The following is a 15,000-nucleotide window of genomic DNA, read 5'->3' on the forward strand; positions in this document are numbered from 1 at the left end:
CTATATGCTCTATATACTAGTGCATCTAAAAAAAATGATTATGGCACACAGCCAATGAAAACCAAAAAAAAAAAAAAAAAATCTCAGAAAGTTGGAATATCACCGAACATCCCTTTCAGACAGAGTCCACAGTTAATCCTGTTGGATGTGGTTGGTCCTTCTTGGTGGTATGCTGACATCACAAAGACTTGCTGTCTTGGTCACAGATGCGCCAGCAAGACGTGCACCAACAATTTGTCCTCTTTTGAACTCTGGTATGTCACCCATAATGTTGTGTGTATTGCAGTATTTTGAGCAGAACTGTGCTCTTACTCTGCTAATTGAACCTTCACACTCTGCTCTTACTGGTGCAATAATGTGCAATTAATGAAGATTGGACACCAGGCTGCTCCAACTTAGTCATAAAACCTCCCACACTAAAATGTTCATTATCCAAAGTTTCATTGTCCAATCATATATATATATACGTATATATATATATATATATATATATATATATATATATATATATATATATATATATATATATATATATATATACGTATATATATATATATATATATATATATATATATATATATATATATATATATATATATATACATATAATTAAATAAGTAATAATTTATATCAAATTTTATATCATGCTTGTTTATGAGAAAAAGCAGCACTGTTCTTGTACTTTTTCAGACATATACCAAATAAGGTTCTCATAAAAACACACTTGTCAGTTCTTACAATGTTAAATCTTATCAAGTTTTCGAACAGGTTATTAGAACATTTTTATTTAACATATTCAAATGTTCTGGTAACGTCGCTGCAATGTCAACAATTTTCAGTTTTAGGGATGTTATTTTTAATGTTTTCATAATGTTAGTGTTCATCTAGCTGTGTTATATATATATATATATATATATATATATATATATATATATATATATATATATATATTTTTTTTTTTTTTTTTTTTTTTTTGCAAGTTCTCCCACTTAGAAATCATGGAGGGGTCTGAAATTTTCATCTTAGGTGCATGTCCAAAAAAATAAATAAATTAAAATAAATTAAAAATCTGGAAATCACAATGTATGATTTTTTAATAATTTATCTGTGTGTTACTGCTGCAAATAAGCGTATGAACTCCTGCTGATCAACAAAAATTTCTGGCCTTAAACAATCTGTTAGTCCCCCTCTAAAAAGTCCACTTATTATTCTAAATTAGAAGCACCTGTTTGAGGTCGTTAGCTGCATAGAGACACCTGTCCTCCCCACACAATCAGTAAGACTCCAACTACTAACATGGCTAAGACCAAAGAGCTGCCAAAAGATGTTACTAGTTACTAAGACACAATAGTTTAGAAACTAACTAGTGTAAGTAAGGATTTAGTAGAGTCTTTACACACCAATTTAAAAAGGAACTTACCCAAAACTGCTGCAAACCAGCCCTGGACTCCACAGATACCACAGCCCCATTTAGCTAACCTAGCTAGCTAGCTACATATCTAACAACAATTCAATTCAATTCAATTTTATTTATATAGCGCTTTTTACAACAAAGGTTGTCACAAAGTCGCTTTACAGGAAAAACAGGTCCACGCCTCTTATGAGCAGCACCACAGAGATGCCAATTTTATGGTGACACAGTGGCAAGGAAAAACTCCCTTTAAGAGGAAGAAACCTTGGAAGGAACCAAGACTCAGTCAGAGGAACCCATCCTACTCGGGTCGACCCGCTCAGTACAAACAAACAACAAACAAATAACAGAACAAAAACAGTACAGAGAGAATTAATGTGAACTATGGCTAATATAACATGTACTAGTTTATGAATATAAGAATGTGATGGGCACAAACTATAGAGCTATGGCTAATACAGAAACAGATACTGAGTGTGCTAATGTTAATCAGTGCAGGGTTGCAGAGCCGGAGAACAACACAGCGGGCAGTGGAGAGCCAGGCTGGGAACATCAGGAACAGGGCATCTCCATACATGTAAAAGAGATAGATAGAGAAAACAGAAAGGAAAGGAAGAGCAAAAAAGCAGAAGTTAGAAGGGTTGTGAAATAATTCTGATGAGTAGAAGGACAGGGCTGATTCCTGAAAGCTGGAACCACAGACGGACACATCCAGGAAGACCGGCCGGCCAGGCATCTCAGCACATGTGAGAAAGATAGAGAGAGAGAACAGAGAGGGGAGGGAAGAAAAAGGGGTTAGAATGGTTTTATAAAACTCTGCTGGAGTGGGATGGGCACTGGTAGCAGCAGCTCAGGACATGGGGAGAGAAAGAGAAAGCAGATGATTAGGACAGGGTTTATATTTGCTGGATAAGCTGTAAGAGGAAGAAAATTGTAATGAGACATTACTCAAAAGCTTGAGCAAATAGAAATGTTTTGAGTCTAGATTTAAAGATTGAGAGTGTGTCTGAGTCCCGTATATTAATAGGGAGGCTATTCCAAAGTTGGGGAGCTTTATAAAAGAACGCTCTTCCTCCTGCATAGTTTTTTCTAATACGCGGGACTAATAACAGGCCAGCATCTTGGGAGCGGAGTGAACGCGGCGGATTGTAAGGAGTAAGGAGTTCCTGTAGATAATGCGGGGCCAGACCATTGAGGGATTTATACGTCAGGAGAAGTATTTTATAATCTATACGAAATCTAACAGGTAGCCAATGTAGGGATGAAAGAATAGGTGTAATGTGATCGAACTTTCTAGCTCTGGTAAGCACTCTTGCGGCTGCATTCTGAACTAGCTGGAGTTTATGGAGTAATTTATGTGGACTTCCAGCCAACAACGCGTTGCAGTAGTCCAGCCTGGAGGTTATGAATGCATGTACCAGCTTCTCAGCATCTTCCAGAGAGAGTATACTGCGGATTTTAGCTATATTTCTTAAGTGGAAGAATGCAATTTTGACTATGCTACATATGTGAGCATCAAACGAAAGAATTGGGTCAAAGATGACCCCAAGGTTTCTAACAGTTTTACCAGGTATAATTAAGTGACCGTCTATGTCTACAGTATTAACATTTATGTTTTTATCAATATTAGGACCTAATAGAAGGACCTCAGTTTTATCAGAATTAAGTAAGAGAAAGTTGTGTGTCATCCAATTTTTTATGTCTTTAATACAGTCTGTTATTTGATTTATACAGAGCTCCTCGTTGGGTTTAGCAGATATGTAAAGTTGCGTGTCATCAGCATAGCAGTGAAAGTTAATACCATGCCTACGGATAATTTTACCCAGTGGTAGCATATAAAGAGTAAAGAGTAATGGACCCAGCATTGATCCTTGAGGGACACCATATTTTACTCTAGACTGATAAGAGCACTCGTTATTTAAGTAAACACACTGGAATCGATCTCTCAGATAAGATCTGAACCAGGTGAGGGCTGATCCTTTAATTCCTATAAGATTTTCTAACCTATCAAGTAGAATAGCCTGATCTATGGTGTCAAAGGCAGCACTTAGATCTAGCAGTACAAGGATGCCATTACTGCCCCTATCAAGAGCTGAAAGTAAATCATTAGTTACTCTAAGTAGAGCTGTTTCAGTACTATGTTTTTTTCTAAATCCAGATTGAAAAACCTCATGCATACTATTACTTTGTAGATACAAGTGCAGCTGGTTAAACACAATTTTTTCTAGGATTTTGGCTATAAAGGAAAGATTAGAAATTGGTCTATAATTAGCAAGCTCGTGGGGGTCCAGATTTGGCTTTTTGATAATGGGCTTAATGACCGCCAATTTAAGAGAATTGGGTACGTAGCCCATGATGATGTAGAGCTGAGACGTATTTGGCTAATACTGTTATGGTATCTTTCTTTCTCTCTCTCGCTCTCTCTCTATCCAAAGCAATCCTTCTGTAGCCTCTTGTAGTTTCTTTCTCTCCTCTGTCTCTATTTCATCTCTCTCTCTCTCTCTCTCTCTCTCTCTCTCTCTCTCTGAAGTAGTGTTTTTAGGACAGAATGGCAATGACTGGGCTTTTTTCCATGTTCCTCTCTTAACAAAAGGGTGCTAGAATAGGTGGAGATTAAAGGGTTTTGCTGCCGAGTGGTAGAACAGACACACACACACACACACACACACACACACAAAAGCCTCAGTATGAGAGCAGACAGCATTTTGATAAAATCCAGCAGCCCTTTCTTTTTCCAGAAGAGCTTTCATCAGACCCGGCCCCAAGTGCTCTCTCCACTCAGGCCCCAAATTAGCAGTATCTTAGTGAGAGGGATGAAATGGCCTCCTCTTGTCCCTGTCTCTCTCGTTCCGTCTCTTTCTCATACTCTATCTCTCTCTTTCTCTTTCTCTTAGGCTCCTGTGCAGTGTTGCTGAAGCTGCTGAGGAATCCTGCAGTTTACTGGAGTGGTGGGGTGTGTGTGTGTGTGTGTGTGTGTGTGTGTGGACTGGTGATGAACTGATGAACTCCGGCTGAGCTTCACCCTTCTTATCGTCTCTGCTTCTTGCTGATGTTGACAGCACAAACCCAAAGCAAGGATTATCAAGTAAGTGAAATTCATGCCCCCTTCCCTGCCCTCCTCTCTTTACCCCTCCCTCTCTCGCTCACACACATTCATACACACCTGCTGACGAGGCTGGAGTGTTTTATAGGGCATATTTTCTTTTCATTAAAGGCTCGTGTAAGCAGATCAAGCTAGCAGCGTAGTTATATCGAGATAAAAAGGATGTAACTCTGGCGATGGGCCTGGGAAAACTTCCAAACTGTGATGTAAAGTAACTTTATTGTGTGGGCCTTGGAAACATCAGTGTGCAATGATGTGAAGAAACTGCAGCAGGAGGTTTGGGAAAGAACTTCAGCTGCAATTTTTTTATGTTTTTTAAATTACCGCTACCCCTCTGTTTTGTGTGTGCAAGCCAAGAGGTGGGGTGTCCCGATGCTTGTTAGGCTGGAGGGGTAGTTTAGGGGGAAGGGATAGGGCTTGTTAGCCCTTCAAAAAGAGATTTTTTAGATGCACACTTCAAACTGAGGGGTATAAGAATCACTGGTAAGATAAGCACTGGAACAAGCGACCTAAGAAACTTACAATTGTAAGTATTTCTTTGTTAAAAGTGATGATTAGCACTATATTACCACAGTTTAATGATAGTAGTTTTAATGTTTTATGGCCAAATTCATAAGCATAAAAAAAGATTGCTAGTATTTTGTTTTAGAAGCTAACTTATCTAACTTCCCCATTCCACCTTAAATGGTGCAACAGACAGCATGGGCTGCAGCATTTAAGGGGGAATGGATACATAAAATAAAATAAAATAGAAGCTAAAAAAAGCTAACTAGCTACTAGCAGTGTTATTTATTTATTTATTTATTTATGGTTATTCATTTATTGTTCATTGACAAACATAATTTTGATCATTGTGATATACCAGTGATTCCCAACTCTGTCACTGAGGACCCATATTTTTGCACATTTTATTGGTTTCTTGTAACACATTACCTGCTCCTGGCCCAGTGTTGGGAACCAGTGTGATATACAGTTTTTGGTATATTATGGAGGCTGTTTTGAATAAGATTCACCTTTCCTTTCCATGATGGAAATCCCAGATCGTAGCTTCTTTTTACAGAAAAACTTCAACTCCTGATGACGTATGGGGGGCTTGAAGGGTCGCCCCAATTCTTAAGTCCTATTTGGATGGGATTAGTTTAATATTTAAATATTTCACACTTCTACTCAGTGAAAAAAGTCTGTAATTTTCTTAGAGGACGTCTGAGAAAAACACATACATGTTTGTTCTGGATGGGAATAAAATCACAGAGGACCCCCTATAAAAGAAAAAATTACCACAGGACCCCCTGAGAAACTAATCCCATCCAGATAAGGCTTTAGATGGAGAATTCCACCCCTCGGTTACACTCGAAAAGAATGGGTAGGGGTAAATGGTAGGGCCAAGGGGTGAAAAAGGATTGGGCTGTAGAGTCACTCTGTAATACATAAACACTCCACTTATTATCATTTATTTTGATATTGATATTTTGTCCCACCCTAGGGAACCATGCAATGTTGGACTCATGATCAAAAACACACTGTATATCTTGTAACATGCTATAACCATCCAGTATTGGACTCAACAACTTGGGTATACTGCATATTTGTTTGATTATTCTGTGTTTTGGAACAATATAAAGAATCAAATGCATGCAGAAAAAGGCTATATAAACTGTATAAAAGAAAAAAAAAAGATGTACCACGCTACAAAATTCACATTATACAGCCTAAATACTGAGAAAACTTTACTACTTGACCTTCAGTTTTTAAGTATATGCACGCCTTATCTTTACTTTATTATTTAAGACACGCTTCAGCAGATTAAGACGCACTGGTGCCATATTAATGTTAACGCACTGCTGTGTCTGAAACACTGGAAGGGACCAATCCCGCGTGATTACTCAGTGATATATATATATATATATATATATATATATATATATATATATATATATATATATATATATATATATATAATGTCCTGCTGAGAGACCCACCAGCTGAGCAAATATTTTATTTGCACATAAATTGCATTAGATATGCAGCGATAGATCACGTACAAGAATGACACTTAAGTTTCGGGAGATGAATCAGACCATGACATGGCATGATGAGCAGTGCGTGTGTGTGTGTGTGTGTGTGTGTTTGTATAATGTAACACAGCTCAGTAGGAGGCAGTGACAGCTCTAAAGACGCGTACACAGCAGGGGTCTTTCCTTGAAACATCAGCAGCAGATTCTATCAGCGTAACACACACGCACACACGCACACACACACACACACACTTCAGGTTTGATGTTTTAAGTGGAGAACACTACAGTCAAACAGCACAGTTACAGACTGAAGCAGAGATAATGTACAGTAAACCATGTAACCTGTTGTAACCACGTACGGTACTGTAAAGCATACACTACTGTAAACCCTGTAACATACTGTGAACCATCAAATGTACTATAGCCACAGTAATATACTGTAAACCCTGTAATAAGTGTAAACATCTAATGTACTGTAAACCCTGTAACGTACTGTAAATCACATTACGTACTGTAAATATCTAACATACTATAAACTCTGTAACATACTGTAAACCATATAAGTACTGTAGCCATGTAACATACTGTAAACCTTGTAACATATTGTAAACATGTAACGTACTGTAAACAGTGTAACATACTGGAAACCTTGTAACATACTGTAAACATATAACGTAATGTAAACCATAGCATACCGTAAACACGTAGTGGAAGACTCAGGCTTTTTAAAGAAATGAGACATAAAATAATCATGTAATGTACTTTAAACTTATAACGTACTGTAAACATATAACATAATGTAACCATGTAATGTACTGTAACCACAGAACATACTGTAAGACACATGACATACTGTAAACCAAGTAACATACTGTAAATTGTGTAACATACTGTAAACCCTGTAACGTACTGTAAACCATTTAAAGTACTTTAGCCACGTAATATACTGTAAACCCTGTAATATATTGTAAACCGTATTACGTACTGTAAACCATGTAACATACTGTAAACCAAGTAATGTACTGTAAACCAAGTAATGTACTGTAAACCATATAACTTACTGTGAACCATATAATGTACTGTAAACCAAGTAACGTACTGTAAAGCATATACCATCATTATCACTATTATCAATGTAATTACAATATCGATATTTTGTTCAATCTGTAGTAACCTCTAGTGGTGTACTCAGGGGCAAAACATACTGTATACCTTAAAAGATGTGTAAATATACAGTAACATACTATAAACATGCATTGAGTGAAACAATCATGTATGCTGCATATTTGTAGACATGATTAATCTGTAGTTTGGAACAATATAAAGAATTTGTCTTGAACCTACTTTTTAAACAATACGCTGACTTGCCAAAAGTCATGCGCCACACACGTGAACACCTATACCTGTATGTGTTTTGAGGTTTTTTTCTTGTGTTTTAAGGCTATCTTATATTGGGATCCAAATGGATGGGACGTTCCATTCCTTGATCCACAGTGGCATGTGTAACCCAGAAATACATCATATCAGGCAGGCTATGAGCATGACTGGTGGTTTCTGGGTAGAATTTAACTAAGCGAATGTGAACGTATCTGTGTAAAATTAGGAAAAAAATTCTACCATTCAGAATTAAAGTAAAAATTATGAAATGTCATAATAGTGAGAATTCAGAATTAACGGTCTGTAAATGAAGGTAATAGACAGCCTTGTGTAGCTTAGTAAAACTCAGTTTACCTAATAACCACAGCACAGTGAGTTTTTCCGCACCCAGTCATCGATATCCTGTCTAAACTTGCGCTAATGATGCTATGTTCTAATTGCTTCAGTGCATATGGCTCTTAGTGCTAATATGCTACAGTGGGACACAAGGAGCCAGAATTTCCCCAGACGGCTCTCGGGCGTCGGTCTGATGAAGAGGGCTTCACACTGGCATAATTGCAGCTGCCACCAGTTAATTCGGAGGTGAAAGGGGGTCGTAATGGGTTCAGTAAAGCAAATAATTGGGACAAATAAGTAATTAAGAGATTGGAAAAGGGGTGAGATTAAATCTAAAGGACCTCTAATTTAACATGATTATGAAGTTCTCTCCTACCTCTTCAATCAACCCGGGGTGTGCTGCGATGGGCTCTTAGGCCTAATGATTTCCTGGTGGTTTTGGCATCGCTGTAGTGAGATGGGAGGCGAGGTTTAGAGGAGTCGTAAAAGCGTGAGGCGAGGTAAATTGCACACAGCCGCACACCCGGCCACACTCAGGAAAAGGTGGGAACGGCTGTTGCTTTGCACCTGTATTTACGGTGCTTACAGTAAAAGCTTACTGTAAAATCCTACTGTCTCCAGAGTTATTCACAGTGGCGTACAAGAATTCTCCATTGGTTTTTCCAACCAGATTTTTTTCAACTACTGCACCTGAACTGTAGCGCCATTTATCACAGATAATCTATTATACTTTCAAATGTATGTCTGTGCTTCGGTTAGGTTAGGCAGACCTGGGCATTGTAAGGTCTTTAAATTTGGCCTTTAACACGTGCAATACAGTCCGGTTCAGTTTTTGAGGTGGATCAGAAACTATTGCATGTGTTAAGGCCCAAAACGTTGCTATAAACAATAAATGAGGTTATTAAACTACAAACCAAATAGACATGGTACATCGGGGGGGTTGGGTAACCGCCTGGCCTTCATCCACATGGCTGGGCACGTGCTTGTAAACACAGGTGCCAAAAGCTGTGCACCTCAGTCCAGCACAGTTTTGCAGTGCAGATTTTTCCAGTTACAGCTGAATTCACGCTTTTAATCCCCCAAAAAATCTCATATTTACCTTTCAAAAAGCCATATAAATGCCTGATTAAAGGGTTGATTACTGTTGTTTTGCTGTTTTCTCGGGTTTTGAGTTGAGCTCGGCGCTGACTCAACTCTTGATTGGTCCAGGCGCGAGAAAGCGCACAGGTGGGGGCGGGGCTGGTGACGTCATGGGCCCTGCATTGTTATATATTGCCGAAAAAAAGAACACGCAATAACGGTATATTGTCCCACAGTCTACAGTCTATATATTGTATGATAACTCACTTCGGCTTAGGCAGTTGGTTCAGTTTCGAGTAAACAAATTGTTTTAATTGAGTTGCGTTCCGTGTTGAAAGCGATGGGTGATCTACGGAGGAGTTTTGGGAGATAGTGATGCTGTGAGATGCTCTGCGAGAGAGAGAGCGAGTGAGCGAGGCTGCTGTTCTTTGTTCCGTACTGTGTAAACCTTGATGGAGTGAAGACGGAATAAATTGCAGTAATGAGGATAATTAGAATGATGAGAGTAATGATAGCAGCGAGAGAGAGAGAGCAGATGGGACTCGTTCTGGTGCACTCTTGACAGCATCGGTGTCTTTATAGACAACATGCGCTGTCTCTTTCTCTCTCTCTCTCTCTCTCTTTCTCTCTTTCTCTCTTTCTCTCTCTCTCTCTCTCTTTCTCTCTCTCTTTCTCTCGCTTTCTCATTTTCTCTGTTGGCAGATTTGAGACAAGAGCCTGGAGCACTCTGTATGTTTGGCTGTCTTTTGTTGCTGATCACTGACAGCACTGAATGGTCTCCGCTTGCACACACACACACACACACACACACACACAGACACACACACACACACACAATAAGATAGTAAACAAAATGAAAAGCTTGTGTGCAACAGTAAATTGCTCCCGCCCTGGGCCCAATCCTGCACACAGGAGCAGATGGTGTGTGTATGTGTGTGTGTATATATGTGTGTGTGTGTGTGTGTGTGTGTGTGTGTGTGTGATGGAGGGGGATTGTCATCAGCTGTGCCCCCCTCCTCACTCTCATGATTAAGGCCGTGTCTTTAACTGCCTTTGTCCAAATTTGTCAAACACTATTAATATCATGGTGAAACGTGCTCGACTGTCGAAGCACTTATTTCAATGTGTGTTTTCATATATGTGTGTGTGTGTGTGTGTGTGTGAAGAGGACTAAGTTTCAAACCAACTCTTATACAGTAGAACCATATTTGAACCTATATACCTTTCTGTGCTAAGTGGTAGGGCTAAGAAGTAAAATAGTATTTAGGCCTTAAATCCACTTAAACCAATCAAATCCTCACAGCAATTTTCCAACATCTAGTCCAATATCTTTCCTGGATGTAAGTAAGTAAATGATGTGGGGTTGGTTGGTTGATGCTGCAGTTGGTCTGCAGGTTTAGGTTCAGCAACAGTATGTGCTGAAAGAATGAGGTCAGCTGACTACCTGAATATACTGAATATAGACCAGCTTATTCCATTAATGGATACATTTTTTCTTACCTGATGAACATGGCCATATTCCAAGATAACAATGTCAGGATTCATGGGGCTGGAATTGTGAAAGAGTTCAGGGTTCAGGGAGCATGAGATCATCATTTATCATTTTCACACATGGATTGAGAGAGAGTTCACCACAGAGTCCAGACCTTAACCTCATTGAGAATCTTTGGGATGTGCTGGATGGAGAAGAGAGGCTTTGTGCAGTGGTCAGACTCTACCATCATCAATGCTGCTGCAAGATTGTGGTGAAAATTTAATGATTAAAATAAATCTTGTGACATTGAAGAAGCTTATCGAAACAATGCCACAGTGAATGTGTGCAGCAATCAAAGCTAAAGGCAGTTTAACCAAATATTAGAGTGTGTGACCTTCTTTTTAATTTGATTTATTACTGTTTTATTTTTTAAGGGCCTGAGGACTGCTGCATGTTCAGCAGTTAATACTAATATAAATTTTACATAGTATTTCTCTATACTCCATATTGTCTCCATACTTAGCTGAGGTAAAATAGTTAAATATGACCGTAATTAAAATATCGAAAAAATCGAAATGTATCTTTGAAACAGAGCAAGAACAGTCCCCATGAACAATTCAACATGTTCATAACTCTAGGTCAACCATGTTTTTGTCCACCCTGTAATTCACCACCTTGCAATGACAGTTTTGGCACATCCATGATGGGCGATGACAGTGGTAAATATGATTTCTTTGTAGTCTTAGTCTTAAATCATGAATACATAAGTCCATCTTAAGTCATAAATATAATCAATAATCTAAAGAATTAAAAATCTGGTAACACTTTACATTAAGTGTTGACTAATTAACATGAATTATTGCATTAGTTACCATGAACAAGACATGAGGTAATACATTGCTTTAGTGACGTGCAGTTAATATAGTGGGTACCCCTTCTACAACCCCCCCCCCCCACGCGCCGACCTACACATAGATTTATATTAGAACTACATATTCTTTGTCTCTCGACAGCTCAAAAATATAGCTATAAATGACCAAATCAATGCTTAATTTTCCTACAAGTACAGCCGGCCAACAAATATCAATCATCTGTATTCCTACAAGACGTCAGGTCAGCCAAAACATTAAGTACATACAAAAACTCACCAGTCAGACGACTATTATTGTGAATTAGTTTCACATTGAAGGGCACCCTTTAAATAGGCTATTTAATATGATGTGACACAATATCTGTCTTATTTACTATCGCAATTCAATTTTAGTTCGCTAACTATTTAACTAATCCAGCATGAGCTCCGTTTTACACTAACCAATGCGTAGTCCCTTCAGCACAGCGCTGGAAGGGATTACACAGCCATGGCCCCACCCCCCGAGTGAAAATCATGAATTTGATTGGTTAGATTGTCTTGCGACTTTGATAATATACTCATTACTATACTATTCACAAAATCAGCAGAAGGGTCACGCAGACACATGTGGGGACAGAAGCCATTTTAAAAAGCTTTGATTGGTTAGAACCGCTGTCAGTCAGATAGGAGTCCTGTAGCAACTGGAAAACACTGAAATTAATGCTTTGAATTAGTTGCTGTTTTTTATTTTGGTTCATTTATAAAATATATGCTTATAGTTTACAATAACTATGATATATATTTCCTTATTAAATATTATGTAATGATTTACATGCACCTATTGTTACCCCTTTTCTGAAGGGTTAGAAGGGCCTTACTGCACACCACTGCATTGCTTAAAACAATGCTTAAGTAATGTTAATTAACCATGGAACAGCATTGATTATGTTAATTTGACATTAAATGTAGTTAAACCTACGCTACAAGTTAAGCATTTGCTATGATGATTAAGTGTTTAGTAATGGTTGACCAGATGTTAACAATGCTTAACAAAGGCCTTATTAGCTTTCACTTTACATTAGGCATACTTATTTCACTGTTAAAGCACTGCTAATGCATTACCTCATGTCTTGTTCATGGTAACTAATGCATTAATTCACATTATTTAGTCAACACTTAATGTAAAGTGTTACCAAAAATCTCAAGTCGTTTTAAAATGGAGTGTAAATAGAAAGTTATATTGTGTGAGTGTGATAAAGGAGTAGCGGAAGGAGAAGGTCCATCTGTTTTACTATTCAAATACTGCGGGCAGTGCTTGGGTGTACCCGTTAACATATGCAAAAAGAGGAAACGGGAGATGCTTCCACGTAAAACAATCTGATGCCTTACACTGTCTCTGACCTTTCTTTAGCTTAATATTTTACACATACACCACTACTATAGAGTGTTTAGTTAAACTGAAACACACCTGGACCCATTTATTTCATAGTCATGCTGTTATACAGTATTATGTGGTTTTAAATGGTCTTACAGGCAGCATATGTGTACTTATGTGCACCAATTGCCATTACAGAAGTGTACTCGCACAACCTCTAAGTAGTGCTGGGCGATATGGGAAAAATCATATATCATGATATAGAATTTTTTATATCACGGTAACGATATATATATCATGATATACCACATTTTAGTATGTTTTCAGTTATTCCTTAAAAATTTGGCAAAATAATATCATTACTTACTTTTTTCCAACTTTATTTTAAAGTGACATTAAACCCAACTTTCACAAATGAGAAATACAACCTTTTCGTGAAGCAATACATATACACATATATATCAAATGAAAACAGATGAGGTAGATGCAGTAGCTAATTGTTTCAAAAGAACAATGCATCTCCATTGTTCAGCTCTCATGAGTTTAATAAAGTAAAGCATGTCGCAAACCAACGTGTCCGCGCGTGGTCAAATAACGTAAAGCAGCGTCACGTCGCAAAACCAGATTATGAAGCTTTTTTTACGAAGATTGCTTTATTATCACTTATATAAACCGAGTTTATGCAAAGTGACCACGCCAATACATTTCCTCGTAGCCTACTTTATATATTTGCTTGAATAATTGATGAAATTACTGTAGAAACGATAGGGACAATAGAAGGTAAGTAGCACGAAAAACACTTTTGGACTTATTTCTGATTGTCGTAACAGTCTGAATGGGGTTTTATTAAACCAAAATCACTACCCATACCCTCTTCTTCCAAAGCCGTGCCTTTGTAATGTGTGCAGCATGTGGTTTAGCATTTGTCTTTTTTTAATGTCCTTTAATTATCCCATTTTCTCCCCAATTTACAAGACCAATTACCCAACCCACTCATTAGGACTCCCTCTATAACTAGTGATGCCTCAACACCAGAAGGATAGAGACTAGCACATGCCTCCTCCGACACATGTGAAGCCAGACTCCGCCTCTTTTTGTGCAGTGACTTGGTTCTGATACATCAGCTCACAGACGCAGCCTTGTGCTGATCGACATCACCCTAGGAGTGATGAGGGTAAAGAGCACCAGCTACCCACCCAAAGAGAGCAAGGTCAGTTGTGCTCTCTCAGGGCTCCGGCAGCTGATGGCAAGCTGCATGACTGGGATTCAAACTCATTTTGTGTGTTTTCTTTGCTACCACCTGACCTCAGTCAGAGAATTATAACCGTCTCTGAATCTTTTAGGACGATGAGCAGAAGAATGGAATATGGTGTTAAATCCACTCTCTTAATGCTTACCGAACAGTGTGTGTGTGTGTGTGTGTGTGTGTGTGTGTTTGTGTGTTTGTGTAAGTATGAGAGATGTGATTGCATTTGTGTTTGCTCCAGTGAGTTAGCACTCACACTCGCATACAAACACCCCATACACACACACACACACACATACATGCTCACTCAACCAATGAAACATGCATGTTTGCAAATGCATTCTACACACACACACACACACACATGATGCACACTTGTACAGCACATGCTTGCTAAGCAGCAATACATTAGCTTGTCTTCTCCATCAGTATACACACACACACCTACATAGATGTTGTATCGCTATTTTGTACAGGCCTAGCTGTTACCCTCTTGCTTTATATGCCTCTCACAAAAAATCTACACACACACATACACACACACACACACATTGTTACTGTAGGCAGGAGGTGGACAGCGGGGCCCGACAGGAAAAGCAGGCCGGGTTAATGTTACCGGACACATGTCAGAGTTTCAGGCCACAGGCTGGGAGAGCTGTACAGTAAGTGACAGCAGTGTAGCTCTTACACACTCTCACAAAGAGCTCACTGTTACAGAGGGGAGGGAGCGAGA

Source organism: Astyanax mexicanus, chromosome 23, assembly GCF_023375975.1.
Source record: "Astyanax mexicanus isolate ESR-SI-001 chromosome 23, AstMex3_surface, whole genome shotgun sequence".
Taxonomy (NCBI): domain Eukaryota; kingdom Metazoa; phylum Chordata; class Actinopteri; order Characiformes; family Acestrorhamphidae; genus Astyanax; species Astyanax mexicanus.